The sequence below is a fragment of the Triturus cristatus genome, chromosome 10, assembly GCF_964204655.1.
Source record: "Triturus cristatus chromosome 10, aTriCri1.1, whole genome shotgun sequence".
In the NCBI taxonomy this organism is placed as follows: Eukaryota; Metazoa; Chordata; class Amphibia; order Caudata; family Salamandridae; genus Triturus; species Triturus cristatus.
The window spans coordinates 860,410,702-860,426,239 of NC_140593.1; the positions used below are offsets into that span (position 1 = coordinate 860,410,702).

A 15,538-nucleotide genomic window follows, 5' to 3' on the forward strand; every position below is an offset into this window, starting at 1 on the left:
TGTCAGGTTTCTTCCTGTGCAAAATCAACACTATATGTTCTAAATTTCATCCTTAACTCCCTAAGGGCTGCCTTTATTTCACAAATCTACCCTCAGATGCTTCTAACAATGGTTACCCTTCCTACATTTGCACCTTTACCAACTAAAGCTATCAACAGCACGCTGTGCACAATTAAACCCGAAAAGCCATGTCAGTATCATATCATCTCTCTTTGTCCTAATATCTTGGGCCCAGTTTCACCATCCCCTTCAAGCTATTGTTGACCTTGGTGGAAGTTCCTAGGGTATAGAAGCAGGTAAAGTGATACCCCTGCTGGCGGCGTGACTAGACGTCTCTCCTGGCCGCTCCTGCCGTGGTGCTCTGAATCCTTCAAAGCCCTGAGCCTAGCCATGCATAGAGAAACCCAAAATTGTGATGGTGACACCCCCTGATGTTGGCAGTCCTGTGGGGGCCCCAAAAATGCTCTATCCTGACCGCGGTGCGGTGTGCGGTGGCTGGTCTGATTGGTCAGACTCTTCCTCACACAGGCGGAAGAAACAGAAAGTGCGATGGACACAACATTTTTGGCTAGATACATCTAGGATCACTCACCCCTGCTTTTGATTTGCTCTTTGGCTAGAAGAGTGAGAGGAGTTGGCCTAACGGCTAGGGCGCTCGACCTCGGACCTGGGGAACTGGGTTCAAGTCTCGGTAATGACGCTGAACATCCTGTGATTCTGGGCAAATCACTTAATCTCCCCGTGCCTAACAAAAAATCTGAATGTGTGTCCTCATGTAACGTAACTGGCGCTATGTAAAGCGTTCTGATACCCGATTGGATTCGGGTCAAGTTCGCGCTATATAAAACTGCACACAAAAAAAAAAAAAGAGTGCCACAGGTCCCATTGTGGCTGATGTGGGCAGAGTCCCTCACGGACCCAGTCTATAGGGTGACAATCTCAAACACCTTGACTGATTACTTTACCCTTAACTGGGAGAGCCCCCAGCATAGAACGATGGAATGGGATGCCATGAAGGTAGTGCTTAGGGGCTTGGGTATGGCAACCACTACAGGTATACGATAAACACTAGAGAGGGACCTGATGGTGCAGGAAGAAAAGCTGGCAACCCTGGAGAGGGCGCTGCTGCAAAATCAGATGGTGTGACCGGAGTGGGGGGAAGAAAAACAACCGGTTTATTCCTTGTGGGAATGCCTGGTAAAACACGTACAACTCTTTTATATATGGTGACTGCATACGGAGGGGGACTAGGGCAGGAAGGCTATTGGTCAGGATGGTGAAGCAGAAACAACACACATAACCTTTACTGACGATTAGAGACCCAGCTGGGAGGGAGGGTCATAGACAACAGTCCATTAATAAGACCCTGACAGACCACCTCCAAGGGGTATACCCTAGTCCATATGGTAGCAGCCTACATAGACTTGCTTCCGATGACATGGCTGGAGGGAACTGAATGGGCAGAGTTAGAGGGCATTTAACCAAACAAGAGATATTACAGGCTATAGATTCACTCAAGACAGCTAAAGCCCCAGGTGTTGATGAACTGCCCGCCAGACTTTACAGGGCCTTCCCAGAGACTATGGGCGATACATCTTTTTTGGTATACCAAGAGGCCCTGGAGAGGGGGGGGGGTGCCCACTGCATCCATGTGTGAGTTGCTAGTAGTGCCACTACTCAAGCCTGGGAACGACCCACTAGACGCAGCCTCGTATCGCCCTCTGTCCCAATTAAATAAAGATCAAAAGATACTCGAGCAAATATTGGCAAAACGTTTGTACCGCTACCTCCCAAAGCAAGTCCATCCTGATCAGCCGGGATTTATCTCCAGCAGAAACGCTTTTCGCAACCAATGGAGGCAGGCACACGTCTTTCATGTGCCGTGTCTGGATCATGATCAATATCCCTTGCCTTCCTAAATACAGAAAAGCTGTTTGATTCGGTCAGCAGGGAGTATATGTGGCGGGTATTTGAAAGAGTGGGCTGGGTCCCAAGTTTGTCACCTGGGTAAAACTGCTCTATTCAAAACCGATGGAGTGGGCTGGCACAGGGAGCCTAGTGTTAGAAGTAATCGAGCTACAGCGAGGAACCTGACAGGGATGCCCCTGTCCCCTTTGCTGTTTTCTCTGGCATTGAAGCCGGTGGCATGCATGGTGTGAAAGGCGTTGCATGGCTGGGAAATACAGGTGAGACAGACAACATATATTGAGATATTAAAGATGGACAATGACATGGTTTATTTTCACCATCCAGTCATTTCGACCCCGATCCTATTGAATGTGATGCAGGATTTTGGATCGCTCTTGTGTACATGTGTACATGGTACATGTGTACCAGTTGAAATCTGCATTGTACTCGATGGTTCAGCTGAAAGGGATAGAGTCCACCCTCATCCTGAGTGGGATCTGCCCTGGAACATGGATAGTATCCGATACCTCTGCATGCATATATCGCATGGGGTAGAGCAGTGCCACACATTAAACAGGGGGCATGTTATAGCAAATCTCCGGCCATCTTTTACATTTTGGAACACTCGAAATTTCTCCCTGATGTGGAAGATTGCCCTGAGTAAAATGGTTGTGCTGTCCCATTGCCTTTATATATTGCAGGTCATCATATACGAGATTTCGCAGAGCGTCTTTAATGAGCTGGACGGCTCCTGGTGGAACTGCTGTGGGCAGGAAAAGAATGCAGGCTCAGCCTTTCCACGCTGAGGCTGGAGTGGGAAAAAGGCAGTATGATAGTACCCGACCTCGAATTGTATTATCTCGCATCACACTTACAGCATGATGGCCAACCCATCTGAGAGAAGTCCCTACTGGCTGGCACTGTTGGGGGTGCCGACCTGGAGACCATAATGCTGCATGGTAGTAGAACACCTGGGGCACTGACACAATACTGAGACTAGTATGGAGGGTCTGGGAGCGGGTGGTGCAGGGAGTGCTACATAGGGCACCCTTTGTGCTGGAGCTGAAGGTTTGGAAAATCTGGCCTTTTGCGCAAATAACTCAGACCATTGCCATAGACCATTGGCGATAGGGTGACTGTATCACCTTAGATGATTTGTACACTTAGGGCTGGCTTATCACTCTACAGGAGGCAACGGAGACGTTTGTCCTCAGTAGGGGTCAGTTCCTTCAGTGGTGTAGCTAGACCTTTGGCTGCGTTTGCCACTCTGCATGTAAGAGCGGTGGGGTGGGGGGAGACCGGCATTCCCAAAACCCATGCCGTCCGGGGAAGATTGTCTCTCCGCTATGCCACTGAGTTCCTTCAGTACACCAAAATGGCAGCAACTGCGTGGGAAATATGGCTGGGGTTACATGACACCCCCAAGCCTACCCAGACACTTATTGCACTCTTGACATATAGTGTGGAGCTGTCCTCAGATTGTATGTTACTGGGATGAGGTCCTGGGGCACCTGCATAATGCTACGAGTTGGGTAGTCCCTAGAAAACTGAAACAATGTCTACTGGGGTTTGTGCCTGACAGAAAAAAGAGGAAACATAGTAGGAAATGTGCACTCCATGGACTAGCCATGGTCAAAGAACGTATAGCCTTTAGAGGGCTGAGCCCGAGTAGTGTTGTGTGAGTTTGCATTGACGGTACCCTTGTGGCTTCTGATGGACTTCATAGAACTGTGACGCTAAGCATTAGAGCAGAGTGAAGTGAAGTGAATGCAAGTTTAGAATGTTGAGTTCGCAGGTACATGCAGAAGAATAAAGAAGTGTTATACTCAACTCCATGTGTAGTCATTGGCGAGTACCTAGGTTGGGGTGGACATTACAACTGGCGACAAGATAGGAGATAAGTAACGCGATGATCGAAAAGTGCTCTCCAAGAGAGCCTGCCGTGGTCCAGTGAACTGCCGCGCATGCCACCTGTGCCTGTGTCAAAGTGTAGAATCGATATTTGGCGGATGTGGAGTCAAAGCGCAGCCCCAGTCCATGCAAAGTATTTGAAGATAATGAAAGCTACACTGAGAAGTCTACACATCATTGCCCGAGAACCTGCTGAGAAGGCCGCAAAAAGAGGTACAGCGCTACTACGCACCTCAAAGCCATACATCATATCGAGTGATAACGCTATAAGTGGATGCAACCAGGTTTTGAAAGAGCAGCAAATGGTAACAGCCAACTGCAAGATAACTCTGCTATCAGAACCACTGTGAAGCAGAGATCAGTCAGGTGCCAGGCAGTATAAAGAGACGCTTACAAGCAACGAAATTCAAATAGAAAAAACGGTCATCTTCGTAATACAACTGAGAAAAATGAGTTATTGTGCCACAGCATTGGGGGAAGTGACCCTAGAGGAAGCACCCGAGTTGTGCTTGCACAGCTGTCATTACCTGAAGTTGAAAACCACCAAAGATGCAGGCTCAGAACAACTCCAAAAGTCTCCTGAAAGCAAAGGAAACCCATGGAGACCAAGAGGTCAAGGTTCCACACCCTTTCCTATATGACTCAGAGGCCAGCACATCATAGGGCCTTTTTTAGATGGTATGGATGAAGTAGGTTCTAGAGGACAGCAGACGGTGGTGGAGAGAACTCCACCCTCAGTGTCAGTCAATCTTGTAAATGGTTACAATGCTGCCGCCTGCTTGAAACGCCACCCTCATTCGATACCACCAAAAAGCTGAATCCTGGTGACAGATGGATTTCCTGGATAGAGACTTTTGATGATTTCATTGATGTGATGGATAAAAAGCTGATAACAAGAAGATTTTCAAGTACCTTTAGAATTTTGCTGGTGAAGGTGTAAAAGAAGTCATAAAGAGAATGCAGGAAGCTGACGAAATTAAATATAGTCAAATCAAAGCAGACCTGGACCTCAAGTTCAATCCTATGCCGAATGTAGATTGCGAAAGGTACATTTTCAGTCAAGAATGACACACAGCTGGTGAGACCATCAACAAATTTGTTGAGGGACTGGATACGCTCATTATACACTGTAATTTCAATTGATTTAACAATGAGGAAGTTATACGTCTCAGAGTGATTGACGAATGCTTGTCAGATTCATTCAGATGATGAATGCTAATAGAAACTCTCAGTCTGGACCACGTTCTTATGGCTGCCAGAGCTGAAGAGTGTGCTGATCGACAAGCTGCTGACATAGAGGACAAAGTTGCCCAGAGTGAATCAGTCATGAACGTGAAAAGTAAGCCAATGCACAAGGCCGAGTGACACAAAGTGATTTCTCCTCAGAAAAAGAGGTTGTGCTTCAGATGTGGATTTTAGTTTCCACATAAAGGTAAATGTCCTGCCACTGGGAAAATCTGCAAAGGGTGTGGAAAGGAGAACCAATTTGTAATGGTCTGCAAGGCGAAGGAGAAAGGAAGTGCATCATGGCGCAAAGACAAAATGGCCACCTGAACGTTCAGAAGCAATGTTCGACGCACACCCACAAGGCTAAGCTACCGTATCAGCTGAGGAAAACCAACACCAAATGAAGTCATTTGGCATATAAATCTTCATCAAACAGTTCTTCAGTATCCATGTAAAGTGGAGTGAAGAAGATGGTTGTGCCATGTCAATGTTTACCTCAGAGAAACATACCCATGTTAGACTGGCTGGATGTGAGGAAAAATAACGGTCCAAAAAAAGTCAACACGACAAAGCACTAAATTCATTCAAACATTGTCTGAAAATCACACTAAAAGTTAGCAGTTATTCAATACCTTTCATTATCAATTGTGGTGTGTTGATAAACATTATGCTTGAGGAGAAATATAATGAATTGTCTCCATTGACCCAACTTATGCCATTGAAAACTAAAGTGTAAACTTGAGATGCATTGACACAACTCAAAGTCAAGGTGCATTTGTAGCAATGATGAAACACTAGAAAACAAAAGTACAAGCATCCATTCATGTACTTCATGGTACCGTGTCCAGCGCCTGTTTACTCCATGTCAGCACAGCTGCTTATATGGAAATTATATCAATAAACTATAAGATCAATGCTCATCATAAAATAGTAAGTCAACTTCCTTTGTTGTTTCATGGGTTGGGAAAATTCAAGACTATGAAAGTTCAATTACACATTAATGAGGACGTCTGGCCTATTGCTCAAATATACAGACAAATCGCCTTTCACTCACAGAAAGCTGTTGAAAAAGAACTCTAATCCCTCGCCTTGATCTGATAAAAAGATAAAATCATTTGGAACGCAAGGAGAAATGCAGGTACATTGCAACTTTTTCTACTCATATTGGTCTGTTCCATTACAAAAGACTGACTTTCGGGATGTCAATCGCTCCGAAGCTGTTTCAAGATGTCATTCGACATATCATATAGTCTGTCATGAATTATTTCAATTATAGTGATGACATATCGGTTTTTGGAGCTACACAGCAAGAGCATGATAAAGCTCTCACGCAAGTATGTCATTTGCTTGCTGGTGCAGGTTTAACTTTGAATGCTGAGAAATGTGGGTTCCACAAGACAAAGTTAAAATTCTTTGTTCACATCTCTTCTGATGGGCGCATGACACCCGATCCAGCTGAAGTTCAAGGGCTCTCATCTACCAGTCCCCCACAAGATGTTTGCATGTTATGTTCGTTCCTTGGCACGGCCAGCTGTTGCTCAAGATACATATGAGACTTTGCCACTGTCAGTGAGCCATTAAGAGACTTGACGAAAAATAATGTTTCTTTTCAATGGTCACATGAATGCGAGCAAAGCTTTCCGAAAATCAAACCAGCTATTGGGAACGCTACTGGAATTACATACTTTGATCCAAAGCTTCATACTGAGATTGTTGTTGATACTAACCCTGTTGGGTTCGCCGCCATCCTTGCACAGCATACACTCAAATGCTTGAATACATATTATGGATGGATTTATGCCCAGATCTCTGTACTGGGGTGAATGTATGACATTGTTCTGCATTCTGTCCATCAATTGTTGTTTTTGCATTTGTCACCCCGAGTGGGAAGGGTATGCTCAGACGTGAGTCCCTTGCTCTCCATGCCACTGGAATCAAGCTATCCTGGCTGACGAGGGCTGAAAGCCCGAAACCGGTCCTAGGATGCTTGTTTCCAGTCCAGGGAGGACCTGGCTTGGCAGTTCGGGCTGGACTGTTCCCATGGGGCACAGGGTCAAGACTGATTTGCATATGGCTGGGTTCAAACTGGAATGGCATGGTGAGCAAAAAAACGATGGATTTATGCCCAGATCTCTGTACTGGGGTGAATGTATGACATTGTTCTGCATTCTGTCCATCAATTGTTGTTTTTGCATTTGTCACCCCGAGTGGGAAGGGTATGCTCAGACGTGAGTCCCTTGCTCTCCATGCCACTGGAATCAAGCTATCCTGGCTGACGAGGGCTGAAAGCCCGAAACCGGTCCTAGGATGCTTGTTTCCAGTCCAGGGAGGACCTGGCTTGGCAGTTCGGGCTGGACTGTTCCCATGGGGCACAGGGTCAAGACTGATTTGCATATGGCTGGGTTCAAACTGGAATGGCATGGTGAGCAAAAAAACGATGGATTTATGCCCAGATCTCTGTACTGGGGTGAATGTATGACATTGTTCTGCATTCTGTCCATCAATTGTTGTTTTTGCATTTGTCACCCCGAGTGGGAAGGGTATGCTCAGACGTGAGTCCCTTGCTCTCCATGCCACTGGAATCAAGCTATCCTGGCTGACGAGGGCTGAAAGCCCGAAACCGGTCCTAGGATGCTTGTTTCCAGTCCAGGGAGGACCTGGCTTGGCAGTTCGGGCTGGACTGTTCCCATGGGGCACAGGGTCAAGACTGATTTGCATATGGCTGGGTTCAAACTGGAATGGCATGGTGAGCAAAAAAACGATGGATTTATGCCCAGATCTCTGTACTGGGGTGAATGTATGACATTGTTCTGCATTCTGTCCATCAATTGTTGTTTTTGCATTTGTCACCCCGAGTGGGAAGGGTATGCTCAGACGTGAGTCCCTTGCTCTCCATGCCACTGGAATCAAGCTATCCTGGCTGACGAGGGCTGAAAGCCCGAAACCGGTCCTAGGATGCTTGTTTCCAGTCCAGGGAGGACCTGGCTTGGCAGTTCGGGCTGGACTGTTCCCATGGGGCACAGGGTCAAGACTGATTTGCATATGGCTGGGTTCAAACTGGAATGGCATGGTGAGCAAAAAAACGATGGATTTATGCCCAGATCTCTGTACTGGGGTGAATGTATGACATTGTTCTGCATTCTGTCCATCAATTGTTGTTTTTGCATTTGTCACCCCGAGTGGGAAGGGTATGCTCAGACGTGAGTCCCTTGCTCTCCATGCCACTGGAATCAAGCTATCCTGGCTGACGAGGGCTGAAAGCCCGAAACCGGTCCTAGGATGCTTGTTTCCAGTCCAGGGAGGACCTGGCTTGGCAGTTCGGGCTGGACTGTTCCCATGGGGCACAGGGTCAAGACTGATTTGCATATGGCTGGGTTCAAACTGGAATGGCATGGTGAGCAAAAAAACGATGGATTTATGCCCAGATCTCTGTACTGGGGTGAATGTATGACATTGTTCTGCATTCTGTCCATCAATTGTTGTTTTTGCATTTGAATACATATTATGGCATATGCAAGCAGATGTTTGTCCCAAACTGAATATGCTTATTTACAATCTGAGAAATAAAGCTAAGCAGGGGTGTGGGCTTTTGAACATTTCCACGTATTCTTGAACAGGCATCCCTTCATGCTTGTAACAGATCACTAAGCATTGTTGACCAACTTTGGCAAGCCAAAGACAAAAATGCCTCCTCGCATTGAACATTGGGGTCTGCGATTGCAAGAATAAACCTACACCATCGTCCCTCATCCAGTGAAAGATCAAAACATTGCCGGCTACTTATCACAAGTGTCTCTTGCCATCAATGACCATACTTGAAATGGGGCGGGGGAAAATGGGATTCCAGCCCATCTACAAAGGACTGGCATCTAGAGCACACTAGAGAAGGCAGTGAACTAAGTAAGATCCTGGGCATTTATGACTTAACCTACACAATGGATTTAATCCAGGGTGGGATGTCTAACATCATTAACCCTTCTTTTAAGGGTAGGGGTAAGGACACAATTATTGATTTTATTTTTGTTTCACATTCACTCAAATGTAGCATCATAGATTTTAGTATAAATATCAGTGCCTTTAGTGACCATAACCCTCTAGTATTGTCCTTGAGGGATGCTAACCAACCCACCCAGTCAGGGAACAGGATGACTAGGGGCTTATTGAAAGCGGTAGACCAGGGCAGGCGAATAAGATGGAGTAATGTAGACGGGGAAGCGTTTTATAGAATGTTTATTACAAATTCGGAAAGTGGGATATGGAGGTGCCTAGACCACGCAGTGGAGGGTAGAGAACTGATCAGCGCATTTGAGGGCACGGCATTGGACATTGACAGGCTACTAGGGGCAAAACAAAGCCCCTGCCCAACCCATCCCCAAAATGGTTTGATAAAGCTTGCTCTAGGGCACAAAGGGATCTGAAGTTGGCACTTAAAATGGTCCCCAAGGATAGGAGTAGGGTTGCGGAATGTAGGGCACAATATAAATCGGCCACAAAACAGAGGAAATATACCCTTCAGCGTGAGGCATGGGAGAACTTGAGGGAGGCAGCCGAGTGCAGGGATATGACTAGTTTCTGGAGGGTGATTAATGATCCCTGTTTTCAGGCACCAAATAACTCGAAGGTGGCCTGTCACATCTTGCCTGAAGCTTGGGTATTACACTTTAAAAACTTGTATAATCATGGCGGCCCTGTTGACCGACAAACTCCAGATGTTGGTATTTTACCTAGTACGTGGATGCGTTTTTCGGTGGGCGAGATTAAGGAAGGAATAGACGCCCTGACACGAAATAAGGCGCCAGGCCCGGATGGGATTCCCCCAGATCTATTTAAATTCCAGGTCGATCTATGGGCTCCTATACTCACCAGAGTTTTTAATACCGCAGTGGAAGTAGGAATGCCCAGGTCATGGTCAACGGCTAGTATTGTACCTTTGGTTCAAAAAGGGTAATAGGAGTGACCCGCAATGCTATCGCCCGATCTCACTAATAGATGTGACAGTGAAAGTATTAGGAAAGGTCATTCTAAACCGTCTGACGGTTTGGGCTGAGGAAAACGAGATTATCACTGCCTCCCAGTATGGTTTTAGAAATGGCCGTTCCACAACGGATCAGTGCCTTAATCTTTACCACCTGGTGGCCAAGTATACCTTGGCAGGTGAGGGGACGGTCTTCCTGGCCTTTATGGACTTAACTGCGGCTTTTGACCGGGTAAACCGTAAGAAACTGTGGGAAATCTTAGGGCTCCTTGGCGTTGATCCAGGATTGATATATATCCTAAGAATGCTACATCTGAATACAACTGCACAGGTCAGATACAGCAATGAGGGGAATCTCACGGAACATTTTTTGTGTACCAGGGGGGTAAGACAAGGATGTATTCTGGCGCCCTTTCTATTTATGTTATACATAAATGGTTTAGACAAGGCACTTGTAGAGCTGGGGGTAGACTGCCCACGCGTAAGTAAGAGAAGTATACCCGTCCTCTTATACGCGGAAGATGCGGTTCTTTTGTCCCGTACAGGAAGGGGACTCCAGTCTCTCATTGATGGTTTTGGTAGCTTCATGGCGGATTTAGATTTATCTCCCAATCTCACCAAATCATATATAATGGAAACAGGGAAAAGACCGACAAAGAACTTCATTTTTAAAATTGGGGCTCACAAATTAGAAAAGGTTGAGGTTTTTAATTATTTAGGGATAATATTTGATAAACACCTCAATTTTAAAACACTGATCTCTGACAAATGTAGTCAACAAACTAGTGCGATGGGTTCAATCATGAATCGTGCTACGAGATTAGGTTGTTGGTCACCAAATGAAATTTTGCATTTGTATAGTTCGATATGCTGTGCTAAAACCCTGTATGGGAGTGAGGTATGGGGCTTCAGAAACATTTCTTTGATACAAACTGAGGAAAATAAGTTCCTCAGAAGGATTTTGCAAGTGGCCCAAAGTACGCCTGCTTATATTGTCCATGAGGAGCTAGGCCTTCCTTATATTAGTGATAGGTTAAGCATTAAACCAATCATGTGTTGGATCAAAATTTGGACCAATCCCGAGGCTAGTCTAAGTAGACAAATACTCGAGGACTGTATTAACCGAGATAAAGGTCACCGGATACCCTGGATTAAATATGTAAAGGACACCCTGAAATGGTTGGGATTTGCAAACTATTTTGATAAGCCCTTGACACTTACGCCTCGAGTCAAGGGTGTCATAAAGTCTGAATGCCTTCGGCGTTTAGCCTGTGCAAGGGAAGACAGTGAACTATTGAAAGTTTCAGTGAGAGGCCACCTGATAACAAAGTCATCATCGGGCCTAGAACCCTACCTGGCGTATATTTATAATAAAAATGATAGATTTTTAATGACTAGATTCAGATTGGATCTTTTGCACCATATTTTATCTGTTCCCGCAGGGTACACAGTAGATGTTGACACAAAGGGTCCTTGCGGCTGCGATCTGGGATCTCCACAGGATACCCTTCATTTCGTCTTTTTTTGTCCTTTCTACGAGTACCCGAGGGTATTATTTTTAAAAACCATTTTAAGAAATAATACATTTACCCAGGCTAGGGTGGCACTCGTGTTCTTGAAACTTTCTTCTGACCCTCTCACGTTGTTCTGCACCATGAATTTTATAAGATTAGCCGCAAAATTAAGGAAGACCAAAAATGAGGTGTAGATACTTTGGTCTTAGAGGGTAGGGATGGGCGGGCCTTATAAATGTAGTTGTTCTTATGCAGTTTCTTTGCACCTTTCTTAACATCGTCCCAGCCAAGGACTCGCCCACCTTATGTATGGGCTGGCTTACTGTTATTAGGGCGTGTCATGATGTTTACAAAGACTTGGCCCATGTTGTAGCACTCTGTTTTAAATCTGTTAAAACCCTGCACTTTATAATACTATATTATGCTGCTATTTTAGGGGTATTTGTCAACTAAGTTACCCATGTTTCTCACGATTTAATGTTGTTGCTTTGGCCAACTCCTGTCGATATGAAATATTTTAAATGTTTTTTTTATCCAAGTATAACTTGTTTTGATTATGATACGTTTTATTTTTGTTATGTGTCATGCTCTTTTGTGGATATTTTTATATCCGAATAAAGATTACAAAAAAAAAAAAAAAGTGTCTGTACAGTGCCAGGGCAATACTTCCAAGACAGCTGAATATACATACATCAAGCACCACAGCTGCCATTTCGTTGGAACAAATTGTCACTGCCACAAATCAAGCTAGTGACATGCTAAAGCTGAAAGACAGTCTATTACATATCAGTTGTGGTACCAGCACTCTTGGCCTCTTATCAGTGACAGTGAATCCCATGAGCTCTTTAAGACCGAGTCTGGTTTCCACATCTCAACGAGAGAGTTGAAAGAGAGTTGAGGGCCTGTCATCTATGCAACTGCCTGTCATTAAAAACTACTCAACAAAACTTAAACATGTTAGAGTTGCCAATATATGCATGGGAAAGAATTGCTGTTGACTTTTTCAGTCCTCTTTATAATGGACATCACCTGATGGTGATCGTTGATGAATAATCCCGTTTTCCATTTATAGAAGATCTCTCATCTATCAATCAAGAAACAGTCATCAAGAGGTTAGACGGCATCTTTGCCACATGGGGTGTGCCAGAAATCCTAAAATCTGACCAGTGCCCACCTTTCAACAGTTGAGAGTTCATAGACTTTCTAATTCATCTTAATGTGAAGCATCAGAAGAGCACCCCTCTTTGGCCACAGGCCAATGACCTTGTCAAGCGTTTTATGAGCACTCTTAAGAAAGCGGTTCAGCCTGCTGTACAAGAAAATCTTGATCTTAAAACGGTCTTAAATTAAACTCTTTGAGCTTATAGTTTAACCCCTCACTTGACCACAGGTGAAAGCCCTGCAACCTTGATGTTTGGGAGAGCCGTGGCAACCAAGGTACCTCAACGGACCAATAGAAGATAAAATACTGAGGAAGATACTTGCATGAAAGCCTATGCAGACAAACGTTGACATGCATAAGACAATACGTTCACTAAAAGAGATCGAGTGCTTGTTCATCAGCAAAGAAAAGGAAAGTCTGATGCTCCTTTTGATGGTGAACCATTTCATGTTGTGACCAGTAAAGGACACATGGTGGCTGCCCAACATCCTGGGAAGTCCATTACAAGCGATTCCCTGCATTTACGACCTGTGACCCATACTCATCAGGAACTGATTTCAATGTAGAGACTGGGTCTGAAAGGACCAGTTAAGATCCACTGGATGCTGTTCTTCTTACATCACCAGCACAGATCATGGATACTTCTACTGCCTGTCCCCGGTTTCCAAAGACACGGTCAGAATGTGTGATCAAAGCACCACGAAGACTCATTAAATGGCTGTGATTGTGTATATATTTGTAAAAATTTGTATTTTTTTTATTTAACAGAGGGGGGCCTGTTTTGTTGTGTGAGTTTTTAACGACAGAGCCATTGTGGCTCCTGATGGACTCCGTAGAGCAGTGACATAAGCACGCAGAAGAATAAAGAGGTGTTATACTAAGCTCCTTGTGTGGCGTACTCATTGGCGAGTACACATGCTGGGAGGACGGTACACTGTGAAGGGCTGTACTACTGTATGTCGTCTTAATGTCAATGAGCCTGCGCATAACCTGGATATGTATATTACTGTATTGCCAATAAAAAATAAAAACATTAAAAAAAAGTAATTCCCCTGCTTACATAAAAAGTCCACCATGGATACCGAAATTCTGTCTACCCATCTCTCTCTTTCTGTTTCCAGTGTTAGAAAAACGAATCAACACACGGCTTTCATCGTTTCTGGGAAACAATAACCTCCTGGACCCCTCTCAATTTAGGTTCTGGACTGTCTACAGGACTGAAACAGGTCTAATGGCAGCCACAGGCAATAGTTACCATACGGTGGATCAGGATTTGTCTGCCACACTAATCCCTCTAGATATCTCAGTGACCTTTGAACTGGTCCCCCGTGATATCATCTTGAAATACTTCCATGAGTCAGGCATCCACCTCGATGCCCTCAAATGGATCAGATCTTTCCTCCCTGAGAGGTCGCAATCTGTCTTTCTTAAATCTTTTCTTTTTAACTTTACTCAGTGCTTTATGGAGTACACAAGTGCTCATCCTTGAGCCCTACCCTTCATAATGTGTACATGGCCCCCCTAACCAACATACTCGGATCTTATGGCTTTGAAATCAGTGCTCCCACGGATTATACCCAGCTCAGTATTTCCTTCTCTGACAACATCACAGCCATCCATACTAGCTTCAATGATTGCATACTCCACGTCTCGGACTAAACGTGTAACAATTGCCTTAAGCTGAATGGCAATAAAACGGAAGTGATCCTGTTTGAGAAAACTACATCCTATTGGGGTAAAGGCTGGTAGCCCTCGGAGTTTGGGGACACTCCTTGTATCACCAATACCACACAAAATCTGGATACTATATTAGACAACTGCCTGTCCGTGGTCAGCTAAATCAAATCAGTCTCATCATCTTGAGCCGGCATTCTGAGACTGCTTCACAAAGTCTTTAGATGGATCCTCATCGAATCACATATGTAATATTGGCCTTTGTCACCAGCCGACTTGATTATGGCAATGCTCTATAGGTTGGCCCCATGGTTTATCTAACCAAAATACACCAAACTATCAAAAACGCAGCAGCATTCTAAGCCTGCAACCTCCCCGGCCACAAAAGTGATGCTGAGACCAAGCATGCGACAGAGGAGTCTACCATTACTGCCATTTCAGCCTGGACAAATGTATTAGTTTAGAGAAGCAAAATGATACTATCCTCTTTTTAATGCCAATATGGCACTCACTTCAGCAGGCTAGAGCATGAGAATTAGAATCCTTAGAGAGAAAAACAAAAACAGTTGGCAAATATTCACTTGATTATGCCTTATTTGTTATCAAAGACGATTCAAGATACCCTCAACTGTTGCTCTCATCTGAAGTAGTAGAGACTAGTGAGTTAGAGGAGTCTCGTTAAGGAGCTGAGACGATAGTCTTGCAGAAGATTTTATTGGCTAAATTAATAAAAAATAAAGTGATGTGAGATCTGATTTGGAGCAGGGAGATCCTAAGGCTACGGTGCACTTGGAGAGTGTACTGAAATATGTGATGGAGAATAAATCTACATAGGTCATACATATGGAAAACTTGAAGAACATAAATGAGAAAGTCAAGGCACTGACAGAGTATATTAGAACTTTAGCAAAAACACATGGAATGACAGAAGAATTAGTATCTAAGCTGAAAGTAGCTGTACATACGCTGAAAGTAGCTGTACATACAAAGTCCACCTGACAAAATGGAAGACTCAAGAACCTACAAGAAAGTGTGAAGAACATGAAAATTGATCACGGCAAGCTAATATCCAAATAGTCAGTATTGCTGAGGGATCAAAAGAATTCCAGATTGGCAGACAAGAGGAGTCCTGTCTTATATCCTAAAACGAGCAAGGCTCCAAGAACA

The 15,538-nt window shown here is 44.6% G+C and overlaps 1 protein-coding gene across 1 annotated transcript in view; it reads left to right on the plus strand.

The window, feature by feature from the left end:
* The window catches only part of KCNH2 (potassium voltage-gated channel subfamily H member 2), a 1,592,201-nt gene that overhangs the window by 150,991 nt on the left and 1,425,672 nt on the right, over positions 1-15,538 (plus strand). The window lies entirely within an intron of this gene.